The sequence below is a fragment of the Streptopelia decaocto genome (assembly GCF_964273445.1).
Source record: "Streptopelia decaocto genome assembly, chromosome: 9".
NCBI classification, from domain to species: domain Eukaryota; kingdom Metazoa; phylum Chordata; class Aves; order Columbiformes; family Columbidae; genus Streptopelia; species Streptopelia decaocto.
In genome coordinates, this window is record NC_138664.1 from 20174913 (window position 1) to 20201277 (window position 26365).

The window sequence follows — 26365 nt, forward strand, 5'->3', positions numbered from 1 at the left end:
TTAAAAATCAAATTAGAGGCTGAGTGCTCCAGGCTGCAGCCCCCTGCCTGAGCCACTAAATCAGACTAATTGGAACAACAAATATGGCTGGAGAGCAGTCCCTTACGAAAATGTTGCCTTTGCAGCACATCGTTCTTCCTCCTAACGTGACTTGACTGGACTTATTGACTGCTTGGTATTTCTGCAACTGCATTCCAAGTTTATTGATTCGAAGAAATATGAAATGAGTTTCAAAGAGGTCAGAATGCGACTTTGCGCCCAAGCAAGACACAAAGACATTCAGAGATACAAAACTGTGCGGCAGGAACTGCAGGAAATTAAACGTTGCTGCTTCATACCCAGAGAGATGGGCGGGTTTTGAACATCGCTGCCCACGAGCAGCCTGGCCCAAAAAGAGGGGAAGGTGCTAATGCACCTTCTAGTGAGCAGGTACCTCCACGTTGTAAATGTTCCCGGGGCTGTTGCTCCACCTACTTCGCCTTCCACTAATACACGTTTTGGGGGATGCTCTTAGAAGGACCAAAGGTAGAATGGCACATCCTCCTTCAGGGCAGTGGGAGGTACGTGCTGGCAGGAAATCTGAGAATAAAAAACACTCTTGTGCTACACACGCAGTGGAGATTTTGTGTAAAAGCAAGATGCCCTTCACATTCCCAAAATAATTCAGCAAAAAAGGATCACTACCAAAAACTGGACAGGATTTCAATGTTTGGAACAAATGTACATTGCTAAAAATGAGGAACTGGTAGAGAAAGAGGTTAAGGCTCTCTGAAGTACCCGTCATTTCTGGACGTGCAGAAGTGTATGTATTCAGCAAGAAAGGTATTTCTCAAAAAGACTCAATGTTCGAAAACCTGGAGTGAGGGCTGAGAAGAAATTGAGGTTTATGTGTATATCATCTGGAATGAACATTTACATTCTAAGAAGAAACAAAGTGGCATTTTCCAGATGCGAGCCCTCTGAGGCAGGTAACAAAAAATACATCTTTGACAGAGGAAGAAAAGCTTTCTCACAAATCTAATGTTTCTCTAGCCCCGAATGGCTGCAATCTGCCTCTAAAACCCTCTTGCAGCCTGAAGCTTGCTTAAGTATCTGTTAGTTTTGTCTAAACCATCCTCTCCAATGGTAGCCAGGCTTTTTCCTCCCGACCTCCAGCCCACTCACCAGACATTCCCTGGTATTATTCTGGGGTTCCTGTCGCAGTATCTGCAGTGTTGCCAATACTGCTCATGCCACCAGCTCATTCTAGAAGTAAAACTTCTGGAGAAGGCAGCGTAGGGGAAGATAAGGAATAGTATTACCGATGTGCTTTTGATGTTTACTGCTACTAATGCTGTTAATGTGTGTTTTTACTGGAGAGCAGAGCTCACGCATTATGCTCAGCTTAAAAAGGAAGCTGTAAAGAAGTACCAGAGAAAGACATCAGGAAGAAAAACCTCACATAAAACTCCTATTCTATTATTCTCTCTCTTTTTTTTAAAGTATTGTATGCAGTTTCCGACAAGTGCAGTATTCCGTGGGGTACGGTGCCTCCAAAGACCCTGAAGCAGCACGTATTGTGCACAGGTTCCTGCTGCAGAAGTGAGAATTCGACATGGAGCGAGGAAAATACCTGACAGCAAGCAATTCCCAAACCAGAGCGATGAAGAGAGTCTTGTTCCTGGCTACAGCCAGCCACACATGACAGCTCTTACTGCCTTCCAGCCGACGCAGGTGAATGATGCTTACCATGCGAGAAGTGACAAATCTAAGAAATCTCGGGCTTCACCTAAAAATAACAGATACGTTGTATGTAAAGAAGGACTAAGCGCAGAAAGCTCTGTGATCCTCTCCAGCTTCTTTGCAGCATTGAAAGGATAGGTGGACTCAGATAACAGACCGGATCCTGGCTGTGTTTTGGAACAAACGACTCAAAAGTAGATTTTTTTACTCACAAAGAACATGGGTATCAACGAGTCCAGGACCGGATCTGTGGCATCGCAGCAGCTGACTTGGAGACCACGTTCCAGCTGTGGGTCTGGTGTCAGGGAACGGATCTGTCACCATGTCTGTCCTGAAGCTGAGAGAACACAGATCCAATAATCCAAAAACCTATGGCAGAAGGGAGGAGGGCAGAGACCTATAGTATTCAGCCGCAGTCTGCAAAACACCCCCACACAATGGAACAGAGCAGCGGGGCAAGCAGCAGAAACCAGTCCCCACCTTTGGGAAAAGACGGGGTCACTCCAGTGATGACATCGAGAACGTGCAAATGCCAATGCAACGGTCAGTGTGGACAAAATCCCCGTTTGGAGTCCTTTATGGGATGGCTGTGTAGCAGAGCGTGAGCAGACCACAGCCTGAAAGATACGTAGATATTAATTAAGTTATGCATTAACTTATACAGCGCTAGGAACTTCATTAGCACCCCCCAAAAAGCAACAAGTAGATTCTTGAAAGCGGGTAGTGAGTGAAACTGCTCTAAGCCAGCACTTACAGTGGGGATCTTCTCTCTGACCAAAGGAATCCACCATTCAATGTAGGGGAAAGCAAAAGAGATGGTCTGAAAAATCAGCAGCATACATAGTTGTATTGAAAAGCCTTGTTCGCTTTAGAACACTTTTACCAGAAGCACCTGGAGAACAAGGATTAAATAAAATAAACAGGGAAGCCAGTACAGGGTGCTAAGTAAACCTGAATACAGCCCACCCATCCTAAAGCTCATCTCCTACGTTGAATTCTTACTGGAATATACAGCAGACACCAGAGGAAGGGCTGAAAAGACTCGCAGCTCCCGGAACGAGAAGAGGAAACAGAATTGGCAGCGAGTGGACATTCATGAGAAAGGGGAAAAAATGCAACCCTTTGTGATTACAGTGAAGCACAAATAAATATGTAGGAAAAGAACATTTTTGATTTCCTGTACGGAGGAAAGTTTGGGGGAAAATGGCCCATGCCAAATATTTTTCCCTGCTGGAGGCACCAGCAGGGTTCCAACAGCCACGTTAGGAAAACAGATCATACATTTGTGCATATTCAACAGCTCCTACGGGACACATAATTTTCTCAGGCTGCCGTTTGGGTTGTGTTTGGCACTTGAACTGTTTGATAGCCCGGGATCTGCGTAGATGATGTTTTGTTCTGCGGGAAAAGAGCAGAAGCACATGACCAGAAGCTCTGATCAGCTTTTGAAAGACCCAGACCAGCAGAGCTCAACCAACAAAACTCCTTTGTAATGGAAATGCCGTACCTAGGCATGAAATTAGAAAAGCAATGTGTACAAGGAGATTACAATAAGATTGAAGTCATCCCCAGTATTCCTGCCCCAGCAGAAAAGGATGCGAAGTTAAGATACCTTTGAGCAGCGAACTGTTGTACCCAATTTAGCTGCCCAAACAGTCAATGACAGATCTTTCTGTGCAAGAGTGTTCAGCAGACCTAACACGCGGATTTTCACAGGGAAACTGAAAGGAGGTAATTAATAGCCCCAGATAAACAGAATTAAATGCAAACCTGGACATAGATCTTTACAGACCAGTGCTGACTGAGCTGAATTCTTAGGACCCCAGCGAGGCTTAAAGATTAATTCTCATACAAAAAGCTTTCTACTTTTTGTAAAGCATTTGTAGGCTGCCTACTCGAATGTTCCATCTGGTTTCAATTAGAGATAGCCCTTACTTACAGTTTTAGCTGGGGGTAGCTGTGCTCTGGACAATTGAAGCTACGCCCCCCATACCATTCCAGCGTGAAGTGACGCCTTCCTCTCCTTACCTCTGTGATTAGTAGGAAGTTAATTGATAATAAGTCAGACTGTGTTTACACTCCCAATTGACCAGCTGTATTCATGTCAGCGGGGCTGCCCTGTTTGTAACGCAGTTTGAAACCCTCTGGTGCCCTCAGCTCCGGAGAGGTAATGACTTATTCTGAGTTAACACACAAATCACCGGGCAGGCGGGAGATGCTGAAAAGTCATGCAAATTCCCTTTGTTCCCAGGAGGCAAAGCCTAAGTGGCCTCACAGGAGCCTGAAGAAGAGTTTCAAGGCTGTCCCAGAACATGCAGTGCTTCCTGAGGCACCACAAATACCCAAGAAACTTCTTTTACTAACTGTTGTGCTACGTACCGCTGCTGTGGTGTGCAAAGGGGACACCAAAGGGCAGAGCCTCTGCCACGAAACAAGCATTTCAGTAAAACAAATACACCAAACAGCTTAAAAAAGTGAAGCAGCGCAGGCCAGGTCGCTGTGGAGGAAACGAGGGGCAGCATTTTCCTTTTTGACTCCACTCGCTTTCTTAATCAGACTCCTATAATCATGTAGCAATAGGATAAAGGTGGCTCCCTTTGCAGAGACACACTGCAGTGCAGAAGTGAATAAGGCACATTTTCCACCTAGACCTCTCTAAATATTAGGAAGGGCACCTCAACCATGAGTAGGTACCCACAAAACTCAGGACAAGGTCCTAGGGGTCATCTGGCCTTTTCTAGAAAAGGTAAAAAGACGTGAATTTACCTTGAGGACCAGACTGCCCGTGGTGTCTTCACTCACTCAAAGGGTTCCTACCAGCACAAACGGGCAGGACAGTGGAAGCAGCTACTGCCCTTCTCCACCAGAACAGTTTGTTTTGACCCAAATATTCCAGGGATAAACCCCAGACTCAGTCTGGTCAGCAGGAAAGGTCTATCCGGCCAGACATATCCCCAAGCACCTTTGAGAAGAAGTTAAACTCTGCGAACGAAGAGCCTGCAGTGCACAGGCAGCTCCTGCAGCAGGGAAAGCCAAGAGCAGGTTTTTCAGCATCAGGACTTTGAACTAAGGTGCCTAAATTCTGTGCAAATTTCACTGCAGACATCTGCTCGGATCCAGCCTTAAACCTCCCTTTATTTGTGTGGAGAACAGCAATACTTCCACGGCATTTCACAGCGTCACCGCTGAACTCAGTAATCCCTCTTCGAGACCTAGGGGTGGAAGGTCCTGCACAGAAAAAGCTTTTCTTTTATAACTAAAAGTAAGGCAAAAAAGGACATCAAACAACAGAGTCAGGCTGAAGGCACTGGGAGGATTCTGGGAGATGTAATATGCTTGGGAAAGGTAAACCTCGGGCTCAAGGGCCCCTCACCTCAGCGGACACGGCTGCCACAGTGCCTCGTCCCTCGAGCGAGGTCTCTTGGCTCCAATTTCTCTACATGGAAGTTAAAGATCATTAAAATCTTCCAGAGGACAGCCATGAGATCCAGCCAACATTCCTCCCTTCCATAAATAAAACCGTTTCTAGCACAGGCAGCTCTGTGAATTATTGCAGAGCACATAATAGTCCCTGTATTTGCCTACACAATCCCTGCACTCCCCAGACCCAACTCATTACTGTGCTTAGCGAAGCGCTTTGAACTGCCTCGAGCATGAAAAGCCCCATATAAGAACAAATTTTATTCTCATAAAAAGGTATTAAGGCAGGTTAGAGGCACTATTGACGCACATGATGTGTTATAATCGGCAAATGTTCACAAAGGCGAAATCCAGCTTTGTGCATCCAACTGGAGGGCACCTGCATCAGCCTTTGCGCTGCGGATGAAAAGTGATCGTGCTCCCTACCAGGACCAGTCCTTTCCAGCTTCAGTTACTGCCTTCCAAAAATTGCCATCAGGGCACCCCGGTCTCCCCTGGTCTGGACTCTCATTCCCTGCTTGCTAGTTGTGCCAGATTTGCTTCTTTCCGAAAAAAATTACCTGTGAAACGGAGGGATGCTGAAGATACAGGACTGAGGTAGCTGAAGTCCTTAATAGTAGAATTCTAATCACTTCTAGTGACCCAGAAGTCCTGGAAAATAAATAATATTTAGAAGTGCCAGGTCATCCATATATACAGAAGTCTTTATATCAGCGCTGTGCTTAAGGATGTTATCAGAGAAACCAGGAATGTTCTTGGGGTTGAAGAATAGTGGGCAGAGCAACTTCTGTGGGCCCACTCAAAAACATTGGGTTGTCCCCAGCCAACGTCATGTCCCAGAGGGACATCAGAGTCAGCACTTTCACCGCTGTAATTACCACCAACCAAGATAAATACGTTAAATATCGATGGGAATATTGAGAAATAACAAAAATTAATAGGGAAACCACAACATATGTACTCACAGGCACATGTGCACGCATGTGTGTGCAGCCTGAGATCCTGGCCCACAAGCTGCAGCCAATCCTGAAACCTTCCGCTCTCTTTAATTTCTTTTGCACAAAAGAAGTTAGTTTAAAGCACTATGATGTTGGGTAAAGACTGATGTTGGGTAGCAAGCGCTCTGGTTTTCAGGAGGCCAGCAGGAACCCAGCTCCAAGATGTGCACAGGGCCCATTGCGGTGAACGTTTCCGGAGAAACGCTGCAGTCCATGAGGTGTTTCTGTGGTCCAAACATCGCCTGAGAGCTTTCGCCTCCAGTCTGCACTAAAAGGTTTGTCGGATTTCTCAATCTGGTTAAATTTTCTTGTCTGCCCTCGCTCTGCCCACAAAGCGCTGCTGGAAAAGATGGGAACTCTCATTTGCACGCACAAAGACTGGGAGTCTTTGTCCTCCACGCAATGATGAACTACTGGATGGAAGTTAAACCCAGCAGGTCCCTCAGTGTGTGTCCTGTGGGCTGTTTCTCCTCACGCTGCTTGAGCTGAGCCCGAATTCAGCTTGGTGTTAATAAGTAGGAGGAGACCCGGACTAGTGATGTGCTCATGTAGCTTCATTTTTAGATCTCTCCTGATGGGAGAAACTGAGAACCAAAGATGTTCCAAGCTTACTCACCCAATTACTTACCGGAGCACTTTGAAAATGTGACAGGGGTCAGTCTAACACCCCAAGCTCCTCCCGGACAAGACACTGAGCTTTTGGGAAGCATCACGAACCAGATTAGCTTTGTGGCTTTTGTTTGGTGGTTCTGACTTGCTTTTGACTACTTGCCTGCTCACTATGAACACCCCACGGCGCAGTTGCATTTGACATCCCTATAACAAACCCTGATTTATATGGCCTCGCACAATTCCTCCTCCTTTGTGTGGCCTCGAGAACAGCGAAACAGGCATAGTAAAACGGTTCCCATTTAAATCAGCCACTACCAAAGGAGCAGACACCTTCAAAGAGTGGTACCTTTGTGAATCAAACTTCACCCTTCCTGAATAATCAGGGGGTTTTTAATGAAATGTAGCTTTTGGGGTCTGGCAGAAGCAGACAAATACTTACTCCAGTGAGCAGACTTAAAAAAAAGGTGAAAGCATGACTGAGATTCACAGAGCTACAGAACAAAAGCCAGAAAAGAACCAAAGAAGAAAGTCAAACGTGCTACGTTCATCGCTCAGTCATTCAATTACAAGCACTTGAGCAGCTGTCCAGTGAAAAGAATTCAAGCTCCCCATTTTACGGCGCATCTCTGAACACCTCTGATGTTCCTCCACGTGGCGATGCAGCAGATGAGCTGTACCCGTCAAACATCTGCAAACCATCATCGCTGACGCTCGCTAATTTAGGATCTACATCGTAACGCACCCTGCTCCCAAAGCACGTCCCCTACTGAACGCGCCGCTTGCTCGAGGAATGTGGTTTTTCTTCGGGACGACGGGAACGCTGCGATTATGTGTTACACGTGCCAAACAGGCAGGGCTGGGTGGGGAAGAAGATGGGAAGATTCAGCTCTGAAATGACAGTACCTATTTTTGGCTCCCGAAAGCAAGCTGTGCTACTCCCACTCCATTCTGACGATCCAACACGTATCACTCGAGATGTCACTGAGCCCAGGCAGCCTCAGCAGTTCGGGGTGCTGGGGGAGGGAAGATAAGCAGCAATTTTTCTGCAGTCTGTGGCAGGAACAGATAGTATCGTGGTAACTGTTAGTTTGTTATTAAGATTTAGATGACGTTATTTTTCGGTCTGAACCCATCATTACAACACAGGAGATGATACGTACCTGGCTCTTCCCACTCTGACCACCCTCCACCAGAATGCAGCAGGACGTCCCCTTCTCCAAAACATCCTATCTGAAAACATGTTGGGCAACCGCCATGATTTTTAAAGATCTGGTTAAACATGCTGCAGGACGCTCTGCTGCCTGGGACACATAGAATGTGATCTAATTGGAGTAAATTTATGTCCAAGCAGACAACGCACGTGAGGCATCTTTGATGGGCAGCACCTCACGCAGCCAGAGCCAAGTTCTTCAGGAAAGCAGGCGACAAAACGCAGCCTTGTAGCTCTTGGGCTCACCTACCCACAGAACATCTTCCCTTTCTTCAGGTGCTTTTCTTCGTTACCTTACCCTGCAGTACACTGTGCTGTTATTAGAAACACATACAAAACAGTTTCTCAAAATGCCAGGGCGTTTATCTTCAGAAACGCAGCAGCAAAAGAAAATGACACCATATAGACACTGTAAAAAGAAAGCGTCCACTATATTAAACAAAATAAAGTTATGTTATTGATCAAGGAACAAACCAGTATGAATAATCACAATCACACTTTGCGGCCATATAACTCCTTTTATCTTTTTCTCTCCCAAACATCTGAAGAATATGAATGGACGTCTGAATCCTTTACATGAGAGCAGCTTAAACTAGCGCGGAGAGAGAACATGCAGCCGCGTATTGATCTGTAAAGACAGAGCGAGTTCAAACCTGTGTTAATGGTCCCTGATCTTGGACTGGGCTGGCAAAGCTCAGCTCAGCACCAGCGCCATCCTCGGTGTCTGCCCACCACACACCCACGAGGGCTCTGGATCAATTCTTTTCAGCAAAGGTTGGCTGAAGGAGCACAGCACTGTTTTATTTAATCATGGTGGAGTTTTGGTATCCACAGGAAACAAATACAAGAACCAGAAAGTATATTCATGATCAGTGACTAGAGAGTGGTAGAAAATGTCTGCGCTGCTTCTTTCCATTCCAGCCTGTGCCTTTGAAGTCATGGTAACAGCTTTTGGATTCGAATCCTCTGATGAGCCTCCCTGATTTATTACGTAAAACATCTGGAAAAAATAAAGGCTTGTGGCAGTGTAAATCCTCCAGAAGGAGCGGAGCGGGGTTTCATCTGAACAGCACTCCTGTCAAAAAGCATGGAAACCTGAACCCCGGCTTAAGGTTGCTCCGAGGTTGAGAAGCTCCGGCTCGGAACGAGCTCGTTCACGTTCCAGCCGCTGGCCCAGAACCCAGCGCGCGGACTTGGCGGACGCTGCGAGCGGAACGTACATCAGCCAACAGCCCTCGGTGCCGGGACCTCGCCGCAGCTCACAAAATGATTTTCATCCGCTCTTGCAGCTTGAACGTCGGTAGCAGTTCTGCCCTTGACATTAATAAGGCAGCTCCTGTTATAAATCACCGCGTACCGCGGGAGCGGTGTGAAATGGAAAATACCAGCCGCTCTCCCGCAAAGAAACAGGCTACGGTGAAACACAGATGGGCCAGAAATACACGGTTCAGGTCAACCATGCTGAGTTGCTGTGATGAAGACGGGAGTCAGGGGGACTTTTCCATTCCCTAATTATGACGGTCCATGTTGGCTTTGGCAGGAGAAGAAAACTGCCAGCCTTGGATGGCGCTGATTCAAAAGGAATAAAACCTGTACAGGCAACAAACAAGGAGACGAGCATTTTATGACGTGGATTTCTTCTATTATTTGGAATCAGCCCTGAATTAAGAAAAAAAAAAAAAGGAGAAAGGGAAGAGCAGAAACAGTTTGCTGTGCTTTGGAGTTCCTGCTAAGGGCTCCTTCTGTGAAATGTGTGTGCGTGCATCTGTGCGTGTCTGTGTAAAGTATTTGTTATTAATAGATGAGGGCAGAGCTAGAAATCACGGAGGTACTTGACTCAGAATTATTTACTCTCTGCCTCCTGCACACAACAACCCATGTTCCAAATTTCAGAGCTCACGCTTTTTGTCCCCAGAGAACCATCTTTTGACACTTATTTTCCCATTTAAATCCCTCTTCCAGCAATTTGAATAAATACAGTTCAAACACTAGCCCGAGTGCCAATGTTCTTTTTGGAGGAGGCGTAGGCCCAGCAGAGGAGGGGGAGCTGGGGGAGTATTTTTTTAATCAGATAAATTATTGCTGGGAAACCAGCCACTTCTCTCCATTCAATTTCTACTCTATGGGGAATCCATCTAATACCCCTTCTCTTCGTGTGAAGCGGCATCCGCGAGATGCTGCAGCAAAGCAGGGAGGACGGCAAAAGGTGGGATGGAGTGCGGGGAAGGAACAAACAACGGGAGGAGAAGAAAAGCCAAAAAGACGGGAACGCACCTCCTCAGACAAGGGAGGAAAGGAGAAAACGTTTGTGCTTATTTCTCTGCTGGCAAATTGGAGCAGGCTCGAGCGTGCACTGTGAGGGCGGGATGAGCTGGCTCCAAAAGGAGCTTTTCACCCGTGGGGAGGTGGCACAGCTCCAGGATGGAGGTTCCGATTGGGTGCTGATGAGTTTTGGTGATTTCGTGCCAGTTCACCTCCCCGCTGGAACTGGGACTGGTGTCTGCTTTGCTGGGTGGCTGAGAGAAGCCGAGGAGTGGGAACGGAGCTCGAGCACAGCGGGCTCCAGACGTGCCCGTCTGGGCAGCTCGCCTTGCTGTCTGGGCATCCCTTTAATTCTTGTTTGTATTGCTGCAACGCGCAGCGAGACGAGGCTCCTTTGTGCTGAGGCGCTGTGTCCTGAAAGCTCCGAGTCCAAACAGGGAGACAATTAGAGGTGGGGAGTGGAAACAGGTGCACAGAGAAGGGAAATGATTTTCCCCGAGCTCACTGAGTCAGTGTCCAAACCAAAACCAGAACCCGCTGCCCAGGCCACAGCACTTGCTGCTTTTTCACGTGCTCACACCGATTTAGTCCATCGGCTTCCCACATTAGTGCTTCCCAGCGACTTAAAGAATTTTTAAAGAATTACAGGGTAACAACACCTGAATGGGTGTCACGGTGCGCTTTGCTGGCCTTTTATTCTCCTTTATAATGAAGAACGAACTGCTTTAGTGGGAGAGTTGGCGGTAAGCGCAGGAGACTTCTGAGATTTCCCAGATTCCAGGAGTGACTGCAGTACAAATAATGGTGAAAAATAAAGAAATCGACTCAGCAGGAGGCAAAGGGAACAAGTGGAAGAGTAACTCTGCTCTGGAAAGCTGCAAGGATAGGACACATAAAGCAGAAAAGAGAAGTAAGGCAACAAAAAAATATCCAGAGGTATATAGTCTGCATTTCAGGTAACTTCCTTCTGACTGTCAAAAAACTGCTGAGCACCATTCTCAGGGAAACAGGCCTTACCGAGTCCAGTTATTTTTGGCCCAAAACAAAAGAGCTTCTTTTAAATCAGAGCTCGTTTCCATCTGCCGTAACAGGTTATGAGCTTTTGTCAGTCCCCCCCCTGTTTATCTGTCTCCAAATCTTAAGCTGTGAGGTGTCGCTCCCAATACTGCAGCTTCCTTTCCCAGGCAAAATTAATGCTTAAAGCAACAGTGATTAAACACATAATTAAAACACCCTTTAGCTCACCTACCAAATAAACTTCTTTTGAGGCTTCAATTAACCTCTGAGGTTAATACTTGGAATTACAGATCCCCCTAGAAAAGCCAGAAGGATTTGTGGCAGGATGAAGTGAGCCTGCTTGTTCTGCAAGTGTCAGGTCTTGGGGATCGTCTTAACCTGTGGTGGTTCTTGTCCAACTGAGACATTCTCAGGAAAATAAATTAATAACTTTTTGGCATTTTCTCCCTCTCTAAGAAACAGAGAAAGTGTTATCTCTACCTCCTCGTAATTTTTTCTTGTATTTTGGGTCCCTAGACATATGTACTTTATTAAAGCGCTGCCCATTTGAGAGGCTTTATCCAGCACTGGATGAACACTGGTGCTACGTATACTCAAGCTGTTTTGTGCGTTTAGTTGTCCCTAAATGTCTTTTGGGGATCCGTTCCAGATTCTAATCATGTTACATTAAGATTCAATGACTCAGTAATTTCTCCCTTCCCAATCCCCAAGAGAAACAGAAACCCCAGCTCAAGCGTGAGGAGTCCCAGCTCTCTGAACAGATGCGCGGTTGGGTTTTCTTCCACCACTGGGTTCAACCTTTGGGTTTCTTTTTCCCCTCCATCCAGCCTCAAAGCATCAGGTAACTCGTGGGAATTTCATAGCGTTGACATGATAACTCTGATCGACTGACAGTTTCCAAAGGAATTCAAGGGGAGGGAGGAACAACAGAAAAACAGGAGGATACTTCTTTAGAAACCACAACTGAAATGCTGGTGTAAAAGGGCTGCTAGAAATCTTGTTTTCATCACCCACAAAGTCTCCGATGCTGGAAAACGTACCCCTCTTTCCATATTCTCCAATTTGCTACAAGTTTGAACGCGAACACCGTCTGCTGGGAATAGCTGACTGTGCCAGATACCATAGCTGCTGTTCCTGCAGCATCCTCCCCTCCTCAGATCATCGCATTTCAGCCCAGAAAATGGAAGTTGCTGCATGTTTACCAACCATTCTGCTCCTCTCCGCTCCGCAGGACCTCTGTGGGGGAGCCAGAATTCTGCTGTTTACAAGCCCATCTGCTTCTGTTGCTTTTCTTCACCTGGCGCTCACAGGCTCTGTTCAGGATATTGCTCGCGGTTGTGCTGGGAACTGCAAAGAGCAGATGAGGATTTCAGGTGGTAAGCGAGCGGCATGAAGAGAAGAATACAAATCTGTTCTCATCTAAATAGCCCTAAAAGTAATTTAGAACAAACAAGATGGAAGAGGAAATTCCAAAAAGCTGACAAAGGTTTCAGCAGCACAATCATTCCAAGGAGAGTTTTTCCCATATTTTTATGAGAATTTGAACACTTAGAAGCAGAAGGGATAAAGCACAAGAGCTCCAGTGACTGTTTCCCTGAAATTATTCTGGTCCCCTGGTCTCTGCGTTTTAAAGTCTCCACAGGTAGAGCTACAAGACTCTACTTTGCCCAAACCTGCATTGCTGCTGTGAGCTGCTTGGTTGAGAGTTCTCCATGGAGTTTAACTCAGCGCCACATGTTTCCAGGAGCAAGGGGAGGACCCTCGGGAGTCGGAAAGAGATTGGCAAGGTCTGTCTGCTCCCTAAATGGGGTGCCCAGAGCCTCCCCTGAAACCCAGAGCTGCTGTTCTCACAGCCTGAGCCTGCAGTTAGGGCTGCAGGAAGGACCAGAGCGGCTCCTCTCCCATCTTCTGCACTTAAACACCCTCCGTAGGCCGGGATGCTGCCAAGCACGCTGTGCGACGTGCCCAGGCAGGCTGGTGCAGCATCCCCAGGCTCTGCGGGAGGCAGCCGGGCTGAGGAACACGCTGTGCTCACCGACACGGGTGAGGATGGGTGAATACCTGCGAGATCTATGGCTCCGCGGGGCTCACATGGTGGGACAGGGTTGCAATGCTGGTGATGGCGACAACCACGCTTCAATCCCAGCCACAGGATCCCAGAGCACAGTGTTGGGGCCTGGTTTGGAAAACAGAAAAAAAGATTGCCCTTCTGAGAGTTAGTGAATATTAGAAGAGCGCAAAGAGAGGAGATAACACAAAACCATAGGTGGCCAAAGTATCTTTGCTATGGTATTTTCTGTGTTTTACACCTTGAGTTGTTAATTCAGGTTAAAGAAAGGAGCAGCAGCAGCTTTGGGAATGGTCTCTGTGCTGTGCTGGTGGCTTTAGGACCGTCAGCCTATCACAGAACCCCAGAATGTCAGGGGTTGAAGGGACCTGGAAAGCTCATCCAGTGCAATCCCCCCATGGAGCAGGAACACCCAGATGAGGTTACACAGGAAGGTGTCCAGGCGGGTTGGAATGTCTGCACAGAAGGAGACTCCACAACCCCCCTGGGCAGCCTGGGCCAGGCTCTGCCACCCTCACCGGGAACAAGTTTCTTCTCCTCTTTCAGTGGAACCTCCTGTGTTCCAGTTTGAACCCATTACCCCTTGTCCTATCACTGGTTGTCACTGAGAAGAGCCTGGCTCCATCCTCCTGACACTCACCCTTTATATACCTGTAAACATTAATAACATCCAGGCAGACGCTTGTGTGGCAGAGCAGATGCGGCATTTTACAGAACAGACACTGAACAGTCACACTTTGAGGACAAAGGCAGAGGAGGAGCAGTAAGTCCTGGAACATGGAGATGATACAGGACTCAGGGAGGAACAGCCCGGGACAGGTTCCTTCCAACCGTCCCTCTGTGCCACAGGATCACCGTTGATCTGCTGCACCAGTTCACGGTCAGAAATCCACCTGGCTTAGAGAGCAACGCGATGTCCCACTCAGCAGCTTCCTGGCCCTGCCCTACCAGTTCAGATCACGTCCCATGTCTTGAGGCTGTTGAGAAAGGCGCTGCGAGCTCTGGGGAGGGAGAAGCTTACCAAGGCAGCCACTCTGCTCCGGAGAATGTTTCCTTGCCTCTGCCTCACCAACATCCCAACAGATGTGTGGGTTTGGACCACTTCTTTTGGAGGATTTCATGGTGCACAGCAAGATCTGAAGACCTCAGAGCTGCTCAACGGTATGGAACAAATTGCTGGTTCAGCTTCGCATGGCTTCCCTGCACCTCTGAGAACTGCAAGCGCTTCGTTCCCAAGCTCCGGCAGAGCTCAGCTCTCCGGTGGGCACTAAAGCAAACCGCTTCATTTAACAAAGACACATTGGCACTACCAAGGTGCTGGGATGCTCTGCAAATGTAATGCTGAGTGGCTGAGGGGAGAAAGACTGAAATAAGACTTTGCAAACAATTCCTGTCTCGTTCACTCCCAAGGAGTCTTCTCCTTCAGCCTAACAATCCTCAGAATACCTGTGTCTAACAAGAACGGTGCCTTGAGCACGGCTGCAGCTCTCCGGGCCCGGATCAGGACCTCTCCAGCACACATGCTCTTCATTAACGCTAATCCAGGAGCAGAAACCATCCGAGAGGATTAAGTACACAGATACCGCCTCATCACGCTGGGACGCGGGGAGGGATCCAAGGCGAACTTCCTCCAAAACACGCGCTCAGATCTGGCTGCTCCGGTTTGGACCCGACTCTGGCAAGACGGAACGCGGGTCAGCGAGACGTCGAGAGTGAGGAGCAGAAGGAAAGGAAAACAGTCCGCTCCCTCTTCCCCCCTCCAAAAAGCAGTGTTTCACTTCTGGGCTATGCATGTGCACAATAAACTCCCTTCCCCTCGCTCCAGCTTACATTGTTCGCTTTCCTGCAAATTGTTTCCACATTCTGTATAAATAACCCCAGCGCCAGCGAGGGGGATGGGGAGAGCGTAGGGGCGCACCGAGAAGGGGTGGGAGGAAATCAAACGGCTTTGTTACTTCGGGAAAAGAAGGTGGAGGATGCCGAGAAGCCGTTTGGAGCTGGAGCCTTGGCAGAGTGAGCAGAGAGTTGCTATCGAGCTTTGCGTTCAGGCCTGGAGGAAGAAGAGTAAACAAGGGGGAGATTATATATAATTATAGACAATCACGTTGCCGGGGATAAACAGGAATCAAAAGCAGGGAGGCACTGAAGTCTGGCATGTCCCCAAGCGCAGAACAGAAGCCAGGCAGCGAGAGGCGATGTGGCTGGAAAGCGCTTCCCTTTGGGCCTGTTTTCAGTTAGCTCGGGGCTGGGTTGGGGTTTTTTCCCTCCTCTCTTTTTGGCTTGAGGCATTCCCTCATAAAGAGAGGAGCCCGTCCAACGGGGAACGCAAGCCAAACTAAAGTCAGCAGAATCCTCGTCTGTGACATTAATAGATCACTCTGTGAGAAATGTCAGAAACGTTTGGAAAAGATACGGCCTGCCTAGGTCAGCAAAACCACCAACACCAGGAATTTCTGCACAAAAATGGCTTCAGAAATGCCCGAAAAGCCGGCTCTCCTTGCGGGATGCGAAGGGTGAGCTGCAGCCAAGGCTGGCACGGGGGGCTTCTGAAAAGAAGGAATTGTAGGGATCCCCCTTTTCATTTCCCCAGGGGCTCTGCAGAGTCAGAGCGAAGGCGACACCACGATGGACAAAGGACGGCAACCCCGGACGGTGACAGGAGCAGAATTGTTTAGTGATGCGCTGGAAAAACCTCTCTCCCAGGCACTATTTTAAATCCAAATAGCTTACTGCCCGCCGAGTCCTTAAGCCATTTTCTTGATCTCTCAGCTGCTCTTCATTGAGAACGCAAGCAGGTATTTCAAAGGAAAAACGCAGAAATGAAAAAGAAAGACGTAAGAAGAAACCAAACCTGCATTTAGAACGTGTGTAAGAGCACGGGGAGCAGGACGCGCTCACAGGCCTTTCCACCTTCCCCCGCTCAGCGTACATGCTCTAAATATCCTTTCTCCTAAGGAAAGAAAATAGATTTTTTTAAAGGGAAATGACATCTTCTCTATGAGAATGGTGTCACAGTTTGGTGAATGGTATCACCTAGCTATCTGGGTGTAGTATTTTATGTTTTTTTCTATGAAGCCATCTTTGTGGGTATTTTTCCTCTAGGATTTGTTATACTGAGTAATCCTCCACCAGCAGTGGGTACATATGTGTGTGCACATACATACGCAGAGAAATGCAAGATCTCTTTACCAGCCGTGTAGAAACTCCTTGGGTATCACAGATGAGGTCAGTCTAAGCATCAAACAGAAGCCACGTTCATCTCAAAAGTGCAGGAAATGGATCAGAAAGAGCAGAGGAAATAGAATCAGAAAAAATACAGTAATGGGTTAAAAGAGGCATTTGGGATCCAAGTCTTATCTGCTACAAATTTACACTGACGCTGTGAGGTGATATTTAAGCAATCTACTCCCACGCCAGGTTAGAGCAGGTACTTCCAAATATCCCAGACGTTAGTGGACAGAACCAAAACAAAATATATAACAGAACAATATGAAAAAGAAGCCGACCGTGTCCTTTAAACACGTGCCCATATGCCATGCTGGACAGAAACAGCGTTGGAAGTTTAGTAATATGGTGAGAGCACACAAGTGAGCCAGACTGACAGATCTGGACAGATTATATTCGCTTTACTTTCCCTTTGATACATGACCAAGAAGAAGGATACAGGGTGCTTGTTGCAACATTCTGTCAAAACCAAATTGAGGTTACTGGTCTCCTGCAAGCACAGATGAACATCAATCACACAACCCTCATAAAGGCATAAAACGCAGACCCTCAGTGTTATTGGAAAGCAAGAATTAAAAGTTTATCAAGATGGAAAGAGCAGATCCTCGAGGGAGAATGGATTTCATAAGCAATCAGCAAATCCTTCTCCAGGCACCTCGGTGTGACTCGTAAGGCAGCGAGAAAAATCAAAAGAGCGACTACCTAAAGAGAAACACAGAGCGAGTGCTCCCAGCAGGCGGCTCAGAAACAGCCCTCGGTGGGATGAGTGTCAATCCCTCCTCGCCTCTTCCTGCTTTCCTGGAGCAAATGGAAGAAAAGATGGGGGGAAAAGGAAAAAATAAGGGTTTGATGTTTGCATTACTGCTTATTTTTGCCTCGCAAAGCATATTTGTGTGTGCTGGAGGAGAGGTTTCCATCGGCTCCTCACAAAACCTCTGCAGTTGGGTATGTGAGTTGGTAGTCTTGGCTTAGGACCTACTTAAGGCAGGAATATCAGGGTGAAACATCAGTGTGGAGCTGCATCCCCAGAGCTGTCCCAGGGCTGGAACAGGTCAGCAGAGGTCAAACCCAACTGCATCTCATCCCTGGTAATCCCAGTTTGCACGCTGGAACTTGGCCATGGCGAACGAAAACACAGCAGGAGTATTTATGTATTCCCAGCCTCCTGCCCGCTGACGCAGCCCCACTCCTGCCAAACCCAACAATTCAAGGGACGCAGAGTAACGCGATTTTATTTTCTCTCCCCAAAGCTCCTTTCTGGTTGCGTTTCGGATCCTTTTGCAATCGATATTTCCATTGCTCATGAGGTAACTCCCGGGGATGGGGCGGATGGAGCAGCCCCAGGCGGCCCCGGCACCTTCCCCTGCGCTGCGGGGAACGAGTGCGGCAGCGGGAACGACGCATTTTGTTTGATGAAAAAAAAAACCATTTCTGAAAAGCTATTATAAGCTGTGGCGCAATGAAACTCAAGACATAAGCCTCTTTATATTTAATAATAAGTTATAGATTTTTTCTGTGGAAAAACTCCAACGAACACCTGTTTTTTTGCTTAAAGCTTTTGTTGCAAAGACTGATTATTCATTGAAAATCTAAAGATTTGACCAAATGACTTTAAACGTTCAGATTTCTGCACTGAAGCAGAGATCTACAGAAAGCAAGAACCATTTTGCTGTATAACGATTGCTCACAGAAATGTATCTCTGACGTTAAGTTTTTAATTAGCCCATACAAATGCAAATAACTGCATTTCAGATGAAACTACTTACCCCTTAAAACAAAAATGCATCTACAATAGAAGCAACAGCAAAGCAGCAATATTCTGATCTTAGCATATAATAAATGTGGATTAACAAAGTCAATTTATCTCCTTCTGCCACACCAAACTATCCAGAAAAAGGCCTTCTGCACCACCACGCTTCCAGAGCTGGGACACCCAAGTCACGTCTGCTGAAGTACCATTCCCCAAATAATATTAAATTGCTTTTTCCAAGAGAAAATATCTCAGTTAATCTGATGCAGATATGTGTATTTTTATAACTGATGCAACACAAAGGTATCATGGTTTAAAATATGTATTTGTACTTATTTGAAACAGCAGGTCACCTGAATCCTGGCTGTAGTGAGTGTCTTTTATTCTCCAGATTGGGGCTGGAAGGGGAGGTGAAGCGGCCACCACATGAATGGGATTGAGATGCACACGAGACCAAAGGAAGGCAAAGAGAAACATCAATTAACGCTCTGATCCCCCTGAGAAAACAAGTACAAATGTGGTCCCTAAAGTTAATGGGGACAGTGGCAGCAAGGAGCCCGATCGATGTCAGCGAAGGCGTGGGGAGGGATGCACCTGTGCTGGGTGACAGAGGACGAGATGAAACACTCCAGCTTACAATAAAGCAGCTCGAAGGTGACAGATTTCGCTGCTGAAGGTGATAAAATTCCCTGTGCATGCTGCAAAAGAAGGGCTGGAGCCCGGCCGGCATGAAGAGAGGCAGCGGCCCCCACTACGCCATGTGAGGTGTCTCCTCCGCCCCTCTCCCCGGCAAGGTGAGGGTGACAGGTTCCCTCTGCCTGTTACACCGGCAAAACACTCATCCAGCAAGAGTCTGACCTTGGCTGCCTGTAACTCCTGCCCGCTTTGCCACAGGCGCGGTGTGAAAGGGTTCGGGGAGGATGGGCATCGTCTCTTTTGGTCTAACGGAGGTTCGGTTCGGGCTGGACGCTGCCCTCAGTCAGGCTGCTTGAAATGCATGAAAGACTCAGCATCAGAGATGGGAAAGCACCAGGAAAATCAAAGCCTGAGACTAAACCAGCAATTAGACCAGCCTCGGAATATATTTAAGTCAAATCAATCCGTAGAAGCATTTCAGTCACGGTGCGCCCGTGCCCACGCTTCTCCCTCCCTTCCCCTGCACAGCCCAGACCCAGCAGCGCTCTCTGCTTCATCAGAATATGCAAGGAGCGTAGTGACAACCCGTCTCCTAAGACGCTTTATCACTTTTGCAAAGTCCCAGTTCATCCTCCTCTTGTGGATCTATTTCCATATTGATGTATTTATTCGACTCTCTCCGCCAGGCATGTCCCATGAGATCAGACCGTTTTATTTACAAAGACATTAGGTTGCAGCTCCTAACAATTAAGTCAGCCAAGATGTAACTTTGCATGTGCTTTCAGATTGATGCGTGAACAGAGAAATCGGGCTCGTCAGCGGTTCAGGAGCAGGACTAGTTAAACCCCATTTATATACACCAGTCAATAGCTGCTGCAACTGGAAGAAATGAACTGGGGTGGTGGGAGGCACAAATATGCAGGACAAGACAATGAGCCAGCAGACGGAGTGAGCGATAAAATCTGGAGGAGAAACTTCGCTAACAGGGCTCACCTGAAAGGGTCAGCTTGTGCTTGGCGGGGACTCGCAGGCTCCTGGGAGCTGTCCCTGCTCCCTCTCACGTGTCAAAGTCACCGACTAAACAAGAGCAAAGCTGCTCCTCACCATGGGGCACGCTCGGAGGAAAAGGAAAAAATACCACGGCAGCCCGCAGGGATCGGCGACGGGGTGCAAAGCTCTAGCACATGCTCCTGCCCGTTCCTCTCCCTCCCACCAGCTGAAGAACGTCCATCAGAACGCTTGAGGTTTCTTTAAACACCAGAGCTGAAGTCACCTGCATTATTTAGACCAGCATAAATCTGGCATGCTATTGCCTCTCCCTGACAGCAATCTCATCCACGCCAGCATCCTTCTGAGCATCTCTGACATTTCAAAATTCTATTTAGAGACCTGGATGGGAGTTTAATTTCGAAGTTTTCTACAGAACACTGTAATATAAATATTCTGCACCACCTGCTTATGGGTCTATTGGTGCATAGCAAGCCTGTGCCGTTGCTCTTAATTAAACGGGCAGAGGCAGCCCAAGGAAGGAGCACTAAATACTAGCCCAACCATCTTAAAAGTCGGCACTTGTCTCCCTATTAATTCTCATCCTGATCTTTTGCATAGCACTATTGCCAGGCTAATTAATCACAGGTGCAAGCTCAAGCATTAATTGCGACAATGAATCATTTTTTTTTGTCCATGCCTGGCCATTTCTAGCCTGTAGGAATGCAGTTACTCCTGTTGCTTTTATAATTATTATAAATACAGAGCCAGCAACACGCACTACATTTTGTAGGCATTAAAAAAGACATGTATTTGGCCCAAAGCATTAACAATCTGGTGCATATTCAGGGGAGTGATGAATGCACCTCGCTGACAGTCTGAAAATGTGTTTCCTGAATCATTTTAATTCAGGAAACGTTCCGAAGGTGTTGGGTAAAACAGTCCTGAAGGCGCGAGGGCAGGAGGCAGGACGAGGGACCCGACGCCGCTACAACCTTTGCCGGAGGGAATTCGGATCCATCCAGCGCTGGGTGAGCCGGTTCCTCCTCCTGGCACGGGATGGAAACGCATCTCGACGTTCTGCGCGAGGGGTGAGAGAACCTGCTGACAGTGCCATTAGATTATCAACGGATTAAGTGACTAACGTGCATTCCGCGGCCTTCCCAGGCCAAACCACCTGCACGCCTGACTGTGACGTGGGGCTGGCAGGTTCACGCAAATGGTTCACCACTCATTTTCAGTGGCAGATTGGCAGAGGCTTTGGATGCTGGGGAAGACAAAGCCAAAGCTACGAAATGAGAGCTTTTTAGGGAAAAAAACCCCAAAAGCTAAAATTCAAACAGCCACAAACCCCACAATTTGTCACCCAAATTATAGTCAATATTTCTTTTCTTTGCTAGCACAGAGGCTGGGGAGAAGCAGCAGCGGCTGAAGGAGAGCTCAAGGTGAGTGCCCGTTATTTATTGCTGCTGATGAACACGCAAACCCCCACACTGTTTTCCTACAGGACAGCAAAAGCTCCGGCCTGCTTAACAGTCTGGTTAGTTGTTATTTTTCCCCCTCCTGGGGTGCATTTTACATGCTGCTCCAGTGAAACGCGGTCCTGCTATTAATTGTTCGCAAACACATAAAACACATGGTGTTCTCCTTCGCCACCACCGCAGTCCCAGCAGATCAAAACCTACCAAGATAGAGGTTGGGAGAATAATGTAAAAAAAGATCCAAAAGGATTTGTGTTGGTTTTTGTTTTTTTAAAAAATATAATATACTTCTCTCTGCCAGTTTAAAAGCACAGGGTTGTTTGAACTTCCTAGGGAAGTTGGGAGCATTGAAGAGGAATTGGCAGGCTCCCGTTTGGCTGCTTTTCCTTATAATGAGAAAATACACCCTGGTCTCCTTGTCTAAGGGTACGAATTCTTCATCTCATATTGTGTTTGCACAGAAGCGTGAAATATACCCCGAACATTGGTCTTCGTCCACACTTCACAATGCGAGAACAACAAGGGCAGTGAGACATGCGATGAGAATGGGGACGCCACAAAAGTGCGGGAGCGGGTGGCCCGGACTCCGGTGTTACATTCACCATATCCGTGGTGTTTAAAAGGAAAACCGAGGCACGTGTTTTGGCCAAGATGCTCAGGGGGCCATGGTTTTGTGAGCTGTGGTCCCTGTGGGAAGCTCCCGCCTCCCTTTCCGTAAATGTTCCCCCTGCGGCCGCTGAATCACCAAATAATCTGGAGACCCGTGGGAAGGGAATTAAACGGTGGTTATCACGCTGCCATGTTCTGCTCACTTTATTTGTTTTAAATGACCATGAAAGCAAAGGGGGGGAAAAGAAAACACACAAGTGGAAACTTAATTGAGCTGCTGAAATGTCTTTAAAGAAGCATTATGGGCTGGATGATGAAGCCTCAGCTCCCACCGGTGGCATTTGCTCACATGAGTGGGCACCTGATGAGGCGGTTTGGCCAGGACCCTTTCTCTGAATGATCTGTAGCTCTCGCTGTGGGTTTGGAGCTGAGGACAACCAAAGATACCCAGCTCTGGCGATGTGACACGGCCTTTGAAGACCGCATCCTCCAAAAATGGCACCTGGTACCGCTGAAGGGTTTGTGTCCCTGTTTCACAGCAGGGTTTGCTACTCCAAGACCAGTCGGCCCAGGAGGGAAAAGCTGTAACCATATCTGCCCTGGTGAAAAAAGACCAAAATGTAGGGAGAGGATTCTGGCAGAGAAGAGGGAGGAACGGCCCTGAGCGCCTGGCTGGAGCTTGAATTGAGGAGATAGGGAGCAAAGAAAAGGCGGATACCACAATTCAGCACAAACCATAACACCCACACCCCAGGGGAGCAGTCGGGGCAGGACCGTGTGGGAAAAGGGGGCTCAGGAGATGGGCTGTGGGAGCCCAGGGATGCAACGGGAACCTGCTGGACCTGCTGGAGCAGCTCCACGTGGGCTAATCTGTGAACAGAACTTGCCTCTGGCTTGTTGCACCTGAGCCGTATGATAAGTCCACTACGCACTGAGGTAAATAAAAAGGTACTCCTCTGTATTCAGTCTTCAGCTAGATCTTCAAATCCTCCAACCTGCAGGAAACTCTATCAAAAACCCTTCGGGAAGGACCCTTGCATTTTTATGCACAAATTCTGCATCCGGCGTACGGGAGGAGAGAGAGCTGAGCTCCTCTGGCACTGGCACATGGTCCCCAACTCCTCCCTGATCCTCCATGCCACAGATGTTTTCTCAGGTGCCTTCCAACCGCAGGAGCTCCCCATGACCCTGGAGCTCTGAAACGCAGGCAGGTAGCAAGGGTGAGGTGGGGTACACGTCCTGCTTTGGCTGGGAAGGTAATGTAAAGGGCAGTCAGGGATGGAGAATGTCCTCAGCACAGCCTGCTCCACCGGATCTTGCTAGGTCAGCATTTTCTGGGAATTGCTGTATCGCCAGATGTTGATTTGGCATCTGATGGGAGATGAATAAAGCCAATAAAGTTCTTATTTCTGGCTATAAAAAATAAAATAATGAAAAGCAGACAGAGATGGGGATTAGGCTGCCCAGAGCTTTCCCAGGTTGTGCTGAGCTGAATGGAGAAGGAGTTCCCTTCACTTGTCTTCTCTTGTTTTCTCCTGCCTGTATGTCATGAGCAACAGGCCTGATATTAAGCAGTTACGTTTTCTTTGTGTATGGTCAGGAGTATTCCTCAACCCCGTATAAGGGACTCTTTTAACTTATTTTGCACGACCTCTTCACACCGGCAGTGCCAGAGCTCCGCAGCCAGTGGATTCCTTCCCAACCCACTGCACTGAGCCAACCCCACTGCGAGGTTCAGGACTCAGGACCCGGGGATCTGCAAACCACAGCAGCTCAAATGTCTCCATGAAGGACAAGTCACCCTCTTTTCATAATGACTATTCTGTCTCCAGCTCTGCAAGGCAGAGCTCCTGTTACCACGTCGAAGGCGGCACTGCCTCCTCGTTCTCTCTCCCCAGAGGTGCAAACGTGCCCCGTGCTTTCAGGTGCTGTGCAGCTACAGACCAAGGTCAGAATATCTATGTTTTCCTTCCTGCTCTGTTCTCCCAACCTGGGGACATCTGGCTGGGGTGCTCTGAGCAGCCTGGAGATTTTAAGATGTGTTTCTGTAAAGAGGTTTGCTACATGATTGGTGTCAGAAGAGCTGCAACAGGAACATCTCCCGCCTTAGGATGCTCTGTGAAAGGTGCAGATCCTTTGGGAGAGATGCAGATCCTTTGGGCGGTAGATGCTTTGAATCTAGATTTAGAGGGTGAATTTATAAACCATTTCCTGGGTTTGCAACCCTCACAGCCTGAGCTCCTGGTCTGCAGCCACTGCAGGTCCTTGCCAGTACATGGCGAGCAGAGCAGCCCCGTTCCCCACCGAGATCCAGGCTGGTAACTGAAAAAAACCATTCCAAATGTGCATTAGCACTGTTTCAGGAGGTGGGCACCACCATGACAACATCCAGCATGGCTGTGACCTCCTCTCCATGAGATGCCACGAAGCAAAGTTGCATTCTTGTGGTGAGCTCCAACCCAGAAGCCAACTCTGAGACAAAGCCCAGAACAAGAGTTCTTCTGAACCAATAACGCCTTCAGCACAGAAACTGCTGCAATCCGAAGGCCAAAGGAGAGTTAATTGCCAATCTAAAAACCAGCAAGTTCCTTAGATACCACAGGGCATCTGGTTACGCTTGGGCAAACAAGCTGGCACTGGGCAATGATGCACACACCCGTGCATTTAACAGCTCTGTTTTCCCTTGGTTGCCGCCGTAATGGACTGGGAACACACATTTCAGGTGGAAAGCATTCCTGGAAACTGGCTGCTCTTCACAGGCATGTTTACTGAATGTTCCAATAACCACAATTCAATAAAGGTACAGTAATATTCCACTGGGTAAAAATACCTGGGATAAAGGAACAGTGAAACTCCCATTACCTTTTTATTCAATATTTTTATCAATGATCTAAAAGACGCTATAAAAATCCTTGTTGTGGCCAAGTGTGCACATACCAACAAGACTGGCAGTAGGGAAACAACGCGCAGAACTGGACTATCGATACTCAGCGATCTGAAATAACTGAGAGTTGGCTGCACTCCAGTGAAACATGATTTTAAAAGTCAAATGTGAGGTAAGACGTCCAAAACCAGAAATGCAGGTTACACTTACAGGACGCTGCCTCAGAAAAGGACTTGGAGGACACCACAGAGACCCCTCGGTGTTGAGAAAGGGCAATTGCAGAGCCCAGCAGGAACCATTCTTTCTCGTACACTGCTCCACCGACAACCTGCTGGAAAGCCGTGTCCTGGCTGTGTTCTTCCCTTCACAGAGAAAAAGAAAATACAGAAACTATTCAGGTAAAGCCAAAAAATGACCCCGGAGCTGGGACACAGAAGCTGTCGAGCACGTTTCTGTAAAAGCTCAAGCCTGTTGGCTCATGGTGACTGAGCCAGGATCTGATTGTTGCTGCAGGCACCGATACGGGGGAAGGCAACTGTGAGAGAGGGTCGTCGGGTACCACGATGCAAAAGCTGGCTATTGGAAATCTAACCTTGAAATAAAACCTACCAGAAACAGGAGGGAAGGCCATTCAGTACTGGAAAAGCCTGCCAGAGACCCACGTGAAATGATGAGATGAGCTGTTTTTCAGAAAGCGCTTTTTGACTCAGCTTCTGGGAGAAATTATATAGGTGGTCAGACTAAACATGGCTGTTGTAATGCCTGGATTACGAGATGGGGTTTGGTTCTTGCACAAACTGTTCGGAGCAGACGTTTCTTTGGACTGGAAGGAACTGGGGAAGCACTGCAGAAAGGCTCGAGAGGCCTCAATGGCTTTTTCCTCGCTGCCTTGAACTCTCCGCTGTGCTCGGGGGAACACTTGCTCTGTTTAAGCTTTACAAACTGTAACTTATACGACTGTCTCTTCCCGAATTAAGCAAACACAGATACCCTCCTGCCGAGCTGCAAATCTCAATATCAGTTTCTCCAGTCCTCACCAAATCCTCACCAGTCTGGCTCTGGAGAAAACGCACAAAGAACCCCTGTCTGCTCCAAGTTACGACTGGGGAGCGGCACAGATATCAGTGAGGTTCCAGGGTGCAGCGGAGCAGAAACCAGCTCAGCATGCTCATCTTCTCAAGCTAAATCTGTCCTTCTGTTTCCACAGATTAGCTCTTTGCCTGCATCTCCCCTTGCACGGCGATGCCAGCCCGGCCGCGGCAACAGTGAGCGGGGAACAGCGGGAGGCCCCGCTTCATCCAGCACCAACTCCCCGATCTCTGACAGCGGCGCCTTTTGTTGTGCCGCATCCTCTCTGATCTCTCCAGCCCTGTCTTACAGCACTCTACATTCCTCCTTCAGGGCCCCCTCCTGAAGTAACTCCATAAAATACTGTATTACTTTTCTATTTCAAATCCAGGCCTGGCAACTGAGCAAAAATAAAA

General features: G+C 47.9%; 1 long non-coding RNA gene across 2 annotated transcripts; it reads right to left on the reverse strand.

Moving 5' to 3' along the window:
- Nucleotides 1–8396: 8396 nt before the first annotated feature.
- Nucleotides 8397–14448, reverse strand: LOC309443810. 2 transcript variants are annotated; one of them, XR_014184863.1, is made up of 4 exons: nucleotides 13961–14448; nucleotides 13303–13417; nucleotides 12448–12588; nucleotides 8397–11099 (listed from the first exon to the last, which is right to left on the reverse strand). It is a non-coding gene; the product is annotated as an uncharacterized lncRNA (long non-coding RNA). The 2 variants fall into 2 exon arrangements; XR_014184864.1 differs by having other exon boundaries at nucleotides 8397–12588.
- Nucleotides 14449–26365: the final 11917 nt, after the last annotated feature.